We start from the raw sequence: 13,082 nt of genomic DNA, 5'->3' as shown, positions 1-13,082 counted from the left end.
TGATAAACGCCTTTAACTAAACAAATAGCAATAACGTCACTCCTACTGATTTGTCGAAAAGCACAACTGAGTATAAAAAATCCCAAAAGAGCTTCAATTTCCTTTCTTGTGTTTTTAATTATCATTTATATTAATCCTTATTATTTTATCTCCATAACCTTTTAAATAACAAAATCTGTCAAAGAGGAAACAACAATGCATCGAAAACCACTCTCTCGGCGTTTTTTTTTTTTTTGTTTACATATAGAGAAATGCTGTTGTCTTCTACATAAACACGTGGGCTTTTAGTGGACTCTGAGTTCAACATTTGTTTGTTTACATTTGCCGAGGTCATTGCGGGATGGGCTTGTTACCGGTAAAGGAAACCACGTGCCAAAGCTAAAAATAACTAAATAGAGAGACATTTTAGTAGCAAAAATGTCAATGACAAAGTTTAGTACTACTGCTCTCTATTAGAGTTGCCATATTAACGCAAATATCGACAACAAATTTCATACGTGCTCTCTTTAACCCGTTCTATGTCTCTCTATTGTTTGATTTTATATTTCGCTCTTTTGTTTCGCTCATCAGCTCATCTAAAAGCAACAAAACACGTTAAGACGCCTAAAAGCAGGCAACACATTTATTCAAATCGCGCAGGCAAACCCGTTCTGCTGCTTTTAACATTTTTGTCAAAGCCATGTACTTTACAGATGCAACAAAATAAAAACATAGTACAAAAAAACCTGGCATCCCCGGCAAATGTTAACACAAGAACATTTCTGACTGCTGAGCGCAACCATGTGAATAAACAACAATGGGCCCAAGGACGCAGCAGCAATCTCGCTGAAGAAGCAATACCAAAAGCATAGGCATTAGCAACAGCGTTGTTGTAATAACCACAGCTTCTACATCTGTCATACTCGCATCTGCGCTATTCGCCTCAATTCGCTGTTGCAGCCACATTAATGGAATTTGTGAGTTTTTACTTTAGTCACAGCGGGAATTCAGTTCAGTTTAGAACGTAGGCTTGAACGAAACGGTTTGCTATTTGTCGGCAACAACGAGCAAAGTGGAAAGTGAATTTGAAAATTAAACAGATACAGTAAAAAAGATCACCTTTAAACTGTCAATAAAAAAAATATAGTGGGCTCTTAAATATTGTTCAGGGCATTGAGAGGCGTTCAAGCATTCATGGCCATGTGCCCTCGGTATATTCAATGAAGAAAAATTTTTATATTTAGATGAAAATCTTAGAGAATTGTTGCCGTGTAAATCAGTAGTAAAGTAGTTTAGTGCAGTTGCTTGTGTGAACTAAGGGCTTGACGCATTTGACTGTTTTCACGCATTTAAAAAATCCAAAAATTAAAGCCAAATTTTCCAAAGCGTGTACTTTACAATTGGTTTGGACTAAGTATTTTCTGTTCAAGCGATACAATCTCGATAACAGCAAGATTACCACGCAAGTCTTCTCATGCCTAAATTTTCCTCATGCATTGACAAATTGTGTAAAAAGTGTGTGCTTTTATATAAATTATAAAGAAATAAAAAAAAACAAAAAAGCTTGTGTGTGTTCTTTGAATGCTGATTACCGTAAAGCCCCACTTAAGCAAAATGTGCGTTTGTGAATTTATTCGTCGGATGTGTTTTTATTAAAAAAAATCGTACAAAACATTGTGCCACCAAAGAGCATAAATTCTAATTAATAACGGCAAAACGTGTCCCTTAACAACAGTTCGCCTTTTTCTTGCATCAGCCAACGGTTTCCGCCATCAAATCAGCATAATATCAGTAATATCCGCTTTGATAGCAAAACAATTTTTTTAATTGCGGTGAGGCAGTGAATTCGACGAATCAGCAACATAAGTAAATTTAAAAATGTGCGTTTAAAAATTGTTATTTAGGATACTCGTAATATGAAGAGCTTATTAAATATGAATATTAAAGGAATTCTTTTGTTACGATGGAATTTAGTTGGAAAACGTCCGATCTTCCTTTCATCTAATTTGCTTCGTTACATAAACTCCTTTTCAACTTTATTTTGTACTCAGTAGTGGCTTAAAGGGGCTTTTTTTTAAATTAACTAGTGGTTTGCAGAATAAGGAAATTTGAAACCTAAATCACGCCACCAGCACAAAAGCAGCCAAACTTGCTCCGAAGGCATGTAATTAACCATGAAAAACATCATTCATATATGACTTTGTTCTACTGCTCTTAAGATGAAGGAAATAATATACTCTTGCCTAAAATAATTTTGTCAATTTATGATACAAGCATTCGGCCAAATCACGGAAGTGTGTGTTAAAAGTGCTTTTGGGGTAATGTCAATTTCACACAGAGGCTTAATGAAACAATTAGTCAAGTTTTCTTCATTAAAGTCCTTATTGAACTCAGTCATCCGTATAAAATACAAATTGTTAGCTCTTGCTTTACTGAATGCATAATGGACCAAAAAATCTAGTCGGTTTTGTTTGGTGTTTCAATTTTAATATCAATGTAAATGAAAATCTAAAACAAATTAAAAAAAAATAAATGTAAGGCGCGAAAACCTCCGAAGAGATCTAAGGCCGAGCTTCTCTTCCAATTTGCGTCGTGCTCCTCTTGATTTTCCCTACAAATTGGCCGGACGTGACCTACAAGTTTTATGCCGACTCCGAACGGCATCTGCAAGGCAGATGAGTTTTCACTGAGAGCTTTTTCATGGCAGAAATACACCCGGAGCGCTTGCCAAACACTGCCGAGGGGCGACCCGGCTTAGAAAAATTGTCTTCTAATTGAAAAACCTTATTTCTAAAATTTTGATGTTGCTTTGCCCGGGGTGTGAACCCACGGCATAAGGTGTGGTAGGCGGAGCACGCTACCATCACACCACGGTGGCCTAAAATAAATTATATTCAATAATTAACAAAAAATAGAAAAATGCCGGAAAAATGCAAATTTCTTTTTTGCAGCAAAAGATAATATGACTTTGCACACCTTTGCTTGGGTGCAACATCTGTGAACTTTTACGTATGCATCTTATTCTGATTGCCTTTAAAGCTAAAGAGCAAACGGCTGGTATAAATTATAACTATTTTTTGCAAAAACATAATCTTTTTTGGAGCTCTTCACAGATGTTAGTTAATGAAGCAGTTGGACCTGCGCGAAAAGGAAAAACTATTTTTTGTCGGTCTTGAATAAAACAAATTTTTGAAATGAAAAAAATATATATATATATATCGACGGCTGCTGTTTCGAAAATGCCCTATCTTAGAATGCTTAAATGCCTATTTCAGAATTTGTTTCATAAATCCCTATACTGGCATAATAATTTTAATATAAAATAGATTAAGTGGTGTTTTCACATTGTACAACGTAACAAACTTGAGGAAATGTGCCTGTGATCTCATTAGTATGTGGCCAATACGCATATCTCCTCCGCCACAGAAAAGGCAAAGCCTTTAAATAGAATATGCTTTTACTGCAAGTGGGCCAAAAAATAAAAAAAAATTTTAAGGTTAATAAAATTAAATTTCTTGAAGTAAAATCACGTGCACCACATTTGATCATTTGACAACTGTATGAGATCTTTGGTTGAGCCTAGGTAGACAACTGTATTCTCACAAATAAAAATCTTTCTCTTATTTGCACCTGACCGCATGAGCCACTCCCATAGACAAGCGTCCCCTCAGGCGGATATATATTACAAAATTGGTTTTCTCAATATAAATTGAAATGCAGATTCAAATGGAAAAAAATTCCGAAATCTTTAACGCAGTTTTTATTTATAGAATTTCCATATTGAGAACCATTAAAATAATACACCACTAAGAGTTTACAACGAGCGAGCTTCTTTATTGTATGAAAAAAGCCGTCACTGATTGCTCGCCCCTAGAACAACAGAAACACGTAACTCCTTCTTTCGTCCTGCTATTCATTTTCGGAGTTCTAAAGCAATATTTGTGCAATTCGAAATGTGGCACTCTTGGCCCAAAAACTACAACAAAGCAATTCCCCGGTATCCTCAAAAGTTCCTCCAAAATTTCCTTCAAAAGCTCCGTTTCCTAGTTAGCTGTAAATTCTGTAATATCGTGGTTTCAAAAATATCTGAAATTAAGTGGTTTTTTGAAGCCCAAAAATTTTGAATGCATGAAAAAAAGATTTTGTGTTATTTGATTTTATGTTTTGTTTGACAACTGTCAATATTCTTATTCATTTGAAAGTATGTGCATCATGGTGGAATAACCAGGTGAAGTAAACCGTCAATTGTCTCGCTCTAAATTCTTCTTTGTTCTATCATTCGGCTATCTGAAAATTTTTCACCAATGTTCTCCCCGAAAAAGTGTTTTTTTTTTTTTTGCATTTTTCAGGAATATGATATGGTAGTTTTAGTAAACACCTCTCCATTTTATATCCGGTTTTTCGATGAAAGCTTCAACTTCAGTTGAAGTTTAGGTAAGTTTACTTTAGACGCATTATTGCATTTTACTTTAATTTTAGACGATGCCACACTCGCACTGGACCTCTATATAAATCTCTATATATGTAACCTCTGGCGTACCTCAGGGTTGCCATCTGGCCCCATTGCTTTTTACGCCATTGCTTTTTACCCCATTGCTTTTTACCCGTTTCATAAATGACTTACAACTAATACCTAAACATTCCCGTGCTCTTATGTATACGGATGATGTAAAACTTTGCCATTCATACTTGCCCTCGTACTTGTTTAGTCGGAACCTCTTTCAAGTTGATTTGGATTCATTTCAGAGCTGGTGCACAGCGAACCTACTCTTTTTAAACTGCTCAAAATTCAAGCTTATGGCTTTTCACCGAGGAAAGCCATTTTTGACACTATATACTCTAAATTCTCTATACCCTATATTTTAATACGCATATTTCATCCATTGTAAATAAAGCAACGGGTATACTTGGCTTTGTTAAACGTTGGGCCAAAGAGTTTAACGATCCTTATCTCACGAAGATCCTATACATTTCCTTGGTCCGCCCAGTGCTTCAATATTGCTCCTGTGTCTGGTGTCCTGCACACAAATATCATATAACGCGGATTGAGTCTGTGCAGACACAATTTTTAACATTTGCACTTCGCGGTGTTAATTGGGATTCTAGCATTCATCTTCCATCTTACAGGAGTAGGCTTATTCTCATCAATCTGCCTACTCGTGTTGTTCATCCATAATTTGGTCATCGATGAGATTGACTCTTCTGAGTTGCTAGATCGGCTTAATTTCGCTGTTCCCGCTAGGACGTCGAGACACTACGTGCCTTTTCTATTACCGCTATGTCGCCTAAACCTCGTAAATGTGACCCTCTGCGGATTTGGTGTGCGCACTACAATGACCTGTATCGAATGTTCGCTACCTGCACTTAATTGCCTGATACTTTCTAATTTTAGGTACCTGATATTTTATAGTTTGATATTCTGTCTTAATCAATTTGAATTGTTAAATGCATGTTTACTTTTGTTTAATATTAATCTTATAATTTATAAGTTTAATACTTTTTGTACAAATTTTATGCTTTACCAGTCGACCGTTTTCGCTTTGTGTCAACTGTAAATAAATAAAACAAATAAGTAAATGCCCCTTTTGTATTGGCGTTAGGTGACACTGATATGCTGAAAAAAGCAGTTTCTGTAATGGCCTTCGTAGCAAGGTATTAGTTTTTCTGCTCCTATTTTTTCAAAGCGGGTAAAAATGTTACCCTCTTCTCACCGTTGAAAATACATCCCTACAGTTTCAGAGAGCGTACATCTTCTGTCTTTGTTTATTTACTTCACCTGGTGATTCCACCATGATATTGCATATATTTGTTTTAATTTAATTTAATTTTTTTTTTGCAAAAGTGAGTAATGTAAGATTTTAAGTTATAGGTTTATAATAAACAAATAAATAACAAAATAAACAAATAATCAGCCGTTTATCACAAATTCTTTTTTTTTTTTTTTAATTTTAATTTCGTCCGTGTTCGATAATACAACAAAAAATTTTTATTTTTATTTAATTTTAATGATTGCTCATATTGAAGAGCATAGGGATTGTCATTTAAACAGTACTAAATTTTTGGAAATGGATAAAAAATGTGTATGTTTGTGCCGTAAAGTTTTTCAAAACAAAGTAAAACATAGCTCTGTTCATTAATTCAAGACGTTATATTTTCAAAAAGCTCATACTTTTAATCCGTTTCGAGCTCATTTCACTTGTTACCCTTCTCCCATTTCTTGGTACACTTAAAACCTCAGACTCTTTATGCCTTTTCCAGCACGTGCTGAAAGCCCTGAGCAGAATTATTTAATTTAGTTATGTTTATCTCTTTTCCTTTCTTAAATTTTTACACATTTCAATTTGGTATTATGCCCATGTAATTTGGCCGTGGTAAAAAAAAAGATGTGTTTGTATAAACAAAAAATTCCGAAAACGTGTTTATATCTACCTAAGATTATATTCCTTTGGCATTTGTTCAACAATCAAGCAGCTGGCCGTGAAAATGAGCACAATGCACCACTATTCCACTGCTTTCATTTCCCTTGTGCTGCACTGCTTCCGCCAGCTGATGCTCATCACAAGTACGATACACTTTTTATTGTGTTTTTCATTTCCATTTCAATATTAAGCGCAAATGCGACTTACTTAAGACGAAGTGCACTCCTTTTGTGGATTACAAAAGGCATATCTTTCATTTAAATTTTTAACTAAGTAGTACTTAAGTACATATATTCATAGTTGAAAGAGATCTAATAGAAAGATGCTACTGAAATTTACGTAATATTTAAATTGAACGGCCGGCTATAAAAATTTGATTTATGTTAAGAACATCTTTAAACACATATGTAAATGAAAATTCAGTAAAAATAGAACAACTCATTGAAACTTTATATCATAGTCAAATTTTACTGTACTTTTTTTCGTTTTTGCAGGTATAATTTATAAAAATATGAACTTCTTTTTTAATTGGTTGAATCCCTGGGTGTGTCTTTGAATGGGAAGATATTTTATTTATTTAATTATTTATTTATTAAGTCTATGAACACAAGTTCTTGAAGACTACCAATGAAAAAATTATACAGCATACTATTAACAAAATTCTTACAAGCTACCAACAATTTTCATACAATTAAAAAACATACTAAAATTAAGAAATACAAAAATTTAACAAGTCAATGAAAAAGTAGCACTTACAAACTAATATAAAAGTATTGATAACTAAAAAACACAGTTTAATAAATTAATAAAAACATTCTTCGACAAAGAGAAATCAAGCTCGACAAAATATGAGAGGGGAGGTTTATCGGGTTCAAATTCTGACCATCGACTCGCCTTCTCCACATTTTGACTTCCATTGCAAACTCAGGTCTGGCACAATTAACAACACGTTCATAAAATTCATGCAGTTTATTGCATTTTTCAGCGTTGTTGGCTCTTGATATGTGTTATGGATGCATCAAGGAATGGAATATAGAATGCGATTCTATAATAATCCTCGACGCTCTCAGTATGAACGTTGCATCTATTTAATCGATGTTTACTGTGGTGGGGTGGGCAGAGTTAGACGGAAAAAGCTTATTAAAATGTATGGAGATAGGCCAAATTTAGTGCAGAACAACGTCTAACGGGTCTGCTAGTATAATATAAGACAAGAATTTCGTGAACAGAATAGTAAATAGCGTGACATTCGCTGTCATCACTAGCTCTTAAGTTTAAAAAATTACCTATAAGGCATATTTTCCAGGATTTCCACAACTTTTTTTTTTTTTTTCAGTTCACCAAATTTGTATGCTGGTTGCTCAATTATTATTATAATTTTTTTATGTAGTCGAAATTGAGCGCGATTTAATTCAACCAAACCAGTTCAACAAGTCACCGTAACTAATGTATTCGTTTGCTTATTTGTATTATTGTAAGTATTATTATGTAAATGACTATTTGTTATTATTCTGTATCATTTAGCTAAACACAAATCATTTGATACAAGTGCAAGATATCTGAACGTTTATTGAATTTGTAAATTGATAAAAATATTTACACACATAAATATAATTTGAAAAAATAGCAAAATTCAGTTGGTTTTCTTCTTGCACGAAAATGGAGTAAATATAAATAAAAGAAAACATTTATGATATGAAATGTAAAGTAACGACATAAATACAATTTGTTTATAAAATTAATGTGGCATTCGCATTACGTCCGCAGACTCGTTTTGTTCAATAATGATGATAATTTGACTTCTGTTTGTAGTGGTGTGATGTATTCGTAATACAAACATTTTGATACATATATTTATTTACAAAACTATGCCAATGGCGGTTGACCCTACGTGAGTGAAAATATGTACTTTTTAATGTGTGTGTTTTGAGAATGTGTTGCCAAAAAGTTAGTTTATATTTTGTTTGATTTTGATTCAACTTGGCGTGCTTAATTGAGCTAAAAATGTTTTGATAATTGCCGGCATTCTCTGGCATTCACTTAAATCGCTTCGATGGAAAGAGTGAGTCAAACCAATACGCACGTATGCACATCGTGCAAACGGAATATGTCCAGATCCCTGAATGCACTAACTCTAAATTAAATTATTTTGGTTAATTATTGGACTAATTTTTTCTTACAACACCGACATTGTGTGATTTTTGAATAAAACTTCTGAACAGATTTTTGAAGTTTTTACGGGAAAAATACATAAAATGTTTTTAAATCCCTTTTGATTTTATTCAACCTAGCTTTCATCCACAAAAACAAACCATTTACACGCATACAGAGCGGTAACACCTGAAAATAAAGGAAATTAATTTTTGGATCAATGTAAATTTTCTGGGAAAAGTAATTTCCACATGGGCAATATATGTGGAAGTTTCCACCAAATCAAACCCTCGGAACTAAAAAATAAATTGAACCTTGCACGATCCGAAGAAGTTTACGTATTGAATATATCCGGGCCTTATAAATCAATACCTACTATAATTTATATTCAATTTATCTATGCCTTCACTAATCAAGGAGAAAAAGTTTTGTAAAAATTAAAAATTCATTGGTCCATGTTGGAAAGGTATTCAGTCCCGCACCCAACGCTTTTATTTAATTGTCTGATCAACGCCCTAGATTGATGATGAGTGTGATGGCCAGTACCTAGGACCTACCTAATTATTTTCTAGCATTTAGTATTATTATTACTTCATATAAGTATTGTTTTCAATAAAACCGTTTAACTTAAAATTGTTTTTAAATTATTTTATTTGACTTTACCACCATTTAAAAGCGATAGTTTCAAAATTAGTATCGATTTTCTTACATCAAGAGGCAATCTTTAGCTCTAGAGGATCCTAAATATGTTTGCAAATAAACATTTTAAATATCAAAGAGTTACTTGCAACAATTCAGAAAAGAAGGACAGCTGCAATGCATTTAAAGCAACACTAGAATTACTTTTCAAGTCCTAAAGTTCAGTTCAAATTTTGTTTGTGTTGAAAGCGGGACCGCAGTATGCGAATAAATCATTCACAAATTACAACAATAAATTAAAAGGAAAAGAAATTAAAAAATAGCGCTCGAAAACTACAGCAACTTTATTTTCCAAACATGGCAACACAAAAATGTCATAGCAAATGAAAGCGAAGTGAAAGCAACAAATTGTGAACGACCAAAACGAGCGCTGCATTGAGGCCACAGACAACTTCAGAGCAATAGTGCAAAAACAACAGGAAATACAATTATAAGAAAATGAAAAAAAGTAAAAATTACATATATGTATACATATTTACTATGCACTGTAACAGCGACAACGTCATAAACATGAAAACCCCATTGGCAATAACTTAAAAATAAAAAATCTACTTTCACTTGCAAGCATTACCATGCATACAAACATACTCACAAACATACATACATATGTACCAACATACCAAAATTTATGGTGGCTTGAACACAAGAAGTAACATTCACACACTAACCTTTTTTAATGTGCCCAAAATGTATCTTACTTGTTTTGCTTGCAAGTGTGTGTGAAGATTTAAGTTAGTATGTTTCTATGTTGCAACTATGCGGCAATGGCATGAAAAAAATCTAATTAAAAAAAATAAAATAAAATAAAATGGGTAAAATTTAAACTATGTACAAAAAATTTATAAAATCAAATGAATGTGGATGCGTACGAATGATCAGCAATAGCGCGTATTTATCGTTATACACCCAGACAGCGTAAATGGAGCACGTGTTTATATCTTAGCTATGTATGAGTGTAAGGCGTATGCCCTATGTGTGTCACATAGCCAGCGTGTTATCATATTTTACCGTATTTACTATTTCAGCCTCAATTTCCATGTTAGTCTCAGCAGTTCCTGCACGTTAGTCAGCAAATCCCTACGCACTTGAGACGACCAAACACAATTGCGCTACATACAAAAACCCTGCTTGATTTTCTGTCCCTATGGCTCTTGCCACATAATTCTAAGCTGCTTCTTATACAACCTCGTATGCGTTGTGCCCGTATCAATACTACGCCTTTGCTTTTAACAGATATATTTCCTTACGTCCTTGACAGTTTTCAATGCATCTGGGGGTTGTGCCATATGCGTTTGCTGGATTGCCACTGCGCGAAATTTAGATTAACCCAACAAATAATTGTATAAGCGATTTTTAAGATGGCGAACAACACATTAAAAAAGTTATTGATAATTATATGATTGTGACAAAAACCAATGTCCCGTCAATGTGGCAGTGATCCTAGGAATTTTCTTCTTTAACATATTTAGAAAGTCCTTTGTTCTGTTTATATCTTGAGTCGACTATGCTTTCTTGGTTGCTCCAAAAGTACCAATTAGAGACAACTATCGGCTGGAGTATGTTATATTTCCCTTTGCTCAATTTAAATCTCATATGTTAGCCAATTGAGAGTAATCTTTGAGAATTTTTTTACGGCTCAAAGAATTTTCTTGAAATAACGACGCCTTAAAAGATAATAGCAAAGTTAGGAAGACAGACTAAAAGAGATAATTTAAGGTATTCACAGAAAACACCATCTCCTACCCAATACACATATAGCTCGATTTAGCTACGAAAAAATTAAGGCCAAACTTCTCATCCGATTTGAGTCGTACTCCTTTTAAATTATTACTACAAATTGGCGGAACGGGCCTTAAAGTTTTATGCCGACTCCAAACAGCACCTGCAAGGCAGATGAATTTATACTGAGAAGCTTCTCATGGCAGAAATACACTCGGAGTGTTTGCCCAACCACTGCCGAAGAGCGACCCAGATTTAAAAACTGTTTTCTAAATTTTTGATGTTTCTTTGGTCGGGACTTGATCAGACGATTTTCTGTGTGGAAGACGTCCGCAACACAATATAGTTTTATGGAAAATTTTAAATACAGAGTTTCAAAAATTCCAACAATATTCAATATTGTAACAACATTGATAATTTTACTTCTTATACTATAAATATGGAGCTTCCAAGGCTCTAAAAACATAACATGGCACATGGGGTGTTGAAGAGAAAAATTCCACAGAACATTTAAGCCTCTGTTCGTGATGACGATGGTGAGAATCAAATGAGCTTTATGTGCCTTATGCAGGTATGAAGATAGTTCGCTGGCTAAGTCATCTTTTTCCAATGAAGGAATACGCTCCGGCCAAGAACATATTTCAATCGAAACCGCAGTTTGGAATCAGAGGAAAGGGAGATTTCCACTTAGTTGGGAGAGTCAGGTTGAGTAAAATTTTATATTCCTTGGTATTCTGAATTAGTATTAGTCATGGAGAAACAAGGTGAGCAAGTTTGAATAACGGCCAAAATGGCTTAGGCGGTTAAGCACAAATTATTGACTATGATGAATAAAATTGCACAGAAAAATGGGGCATTAAAAAGTAACCTGTAAATGAAATAATAATGATTATATAGGAAAAATATGAATTTGTTATTGATATTAGAGAAAAATTGTAAGGTTTACAAACGGCGATGGTTACTAGGACATGTTTCTGAATGTCACTACTTTCGGAAGCTGAGCATTGAACTCGAATCTCCAACATTTATACCAGTGCAAAGGCAGATGCCTTTAGCTACTCAGCCATATGAATGTCCCGTTGCTCGCTTAACAATTGGTCTCTAAGGATTGCCTTTCTGTTTATATTCCTTTTGTTCACTATGTATGTAGTTTATTTCTAATAGTGTGGATATGATTTTAGGCGCGCTTATGAAAGCTTAGTAACATTTGTTCGGATTTTTACAGTATTTGTTTTTAATACTTCCGCTTTACTATTATATCAATATGATCATATGTATTTAATTAGCAAAGCTCGCTAATTAAATACATATGGAAAAATATGAAGCTATGATTCCTTTTCGATGTTCGTAGAGGACTTAAACCATTAACTATAGTATTGTTCCACAATAAATCTTTCCATTGTGTGGTGTGGTGTTAGCGTGCTCCGCCTACAGCACCGAATATCCGGGGCTCTATCCTCGGGCAAACCACCATCGAATATTTAAAAAAAAGTTGTTTCAATTAGCAAAAAGTATTTCTAAGTGGGATCGCCCTTCGACAGTGATTTAGCAAGAACTCAGAGTATACTTCAGCCATGAAAAATTTCTCGTTGAAAGCTCATCTGCCTTGTATATGCCGTTCTGAGTCGACATAAAATATGTAGGTGCCATCCCGCCAGTTTCTAGGAAAATTTAAGAGGAGCACGATGCTCCTCGGTCTAAAACCCCTTCCGAGGTTGTCGCGCTATGCATTTTGCAATTATCGGAGTGCAAAAATCACTTATTTGATTCATAAGGATCACCCTAATGTACTGTATCAATATTAACACTCGCATTGTGAGAATGAATGCCTACTGTATATGTATATATAAATATTTAAATCCAATAACGGTAATGTACATTCTAAGTATGCGTGTACGCCTTTGTGTTTCTGTACGAGTATATATGTAATTTAAAAAATTTATTTGAGATGCTAAATTGCTACAAATAAAATTTTTTTTTGTACGCAGCGAATGTTTTCCTCTCAATATTCCGTTTTTTCCTCCTTTTCTAAGTTATTTCAAAAATTCCTCTTGTTATTTAAATGAACTCGGGCACATAATACAGATTCATTGCGTTCAGTCAAACCACAGTTCC

General features: G+C 34.1%; 1 protein-coding gene across 5 annotated transcripts in view; it reads left to right on the top strand.

The window, feature by feature from the left end:
* The first annotated feature begins 997 nt into the window (after nt 1-997).
* nAChRalpha7 (nicotinic Acetylcholine Receptor alpha7) overlaps nt 998-13,082 on the top strand; it is a 322,772-nt gene continuing 310,687 nt past the window's right edge. For 4 of the 5 annotated variants that reach the window (XM_067786137.1, XM_067786135.1, XM_067786136.1 and 1 more), the window contains exon 1: nt 998-1,859. The gene's annotated coding sequence lies outside the window, so the exon portion shown is untranslated. Of the gene's footprint in view, nt 1,860-9,655; nt 9,697-13,082 lie in introns of those variants that run through there. The other variant, XM_067786134.1, reaches the window with a different exon arrangement.

Source organism: Eurosta solidaginis, chromosome 4, assembly GCF_040869045.1.
Source record: "Eurosta solidaginis isolate ZX-2024a chromosome 4, ASM4086904v1, whole genome shotgun sequence".
NCBI classification, from domain to species: domain Eukaryota; kingdom Metazoa; phylum Arthropoda; class Insecta; order Diptera; family Tephritidae; genus Eurosta; species Eurosta solidaginis.
Note: the sequence above shows the minus strand (reverse complement) of the source record. Positions and strands in the feature narration are given on the sequence as shown.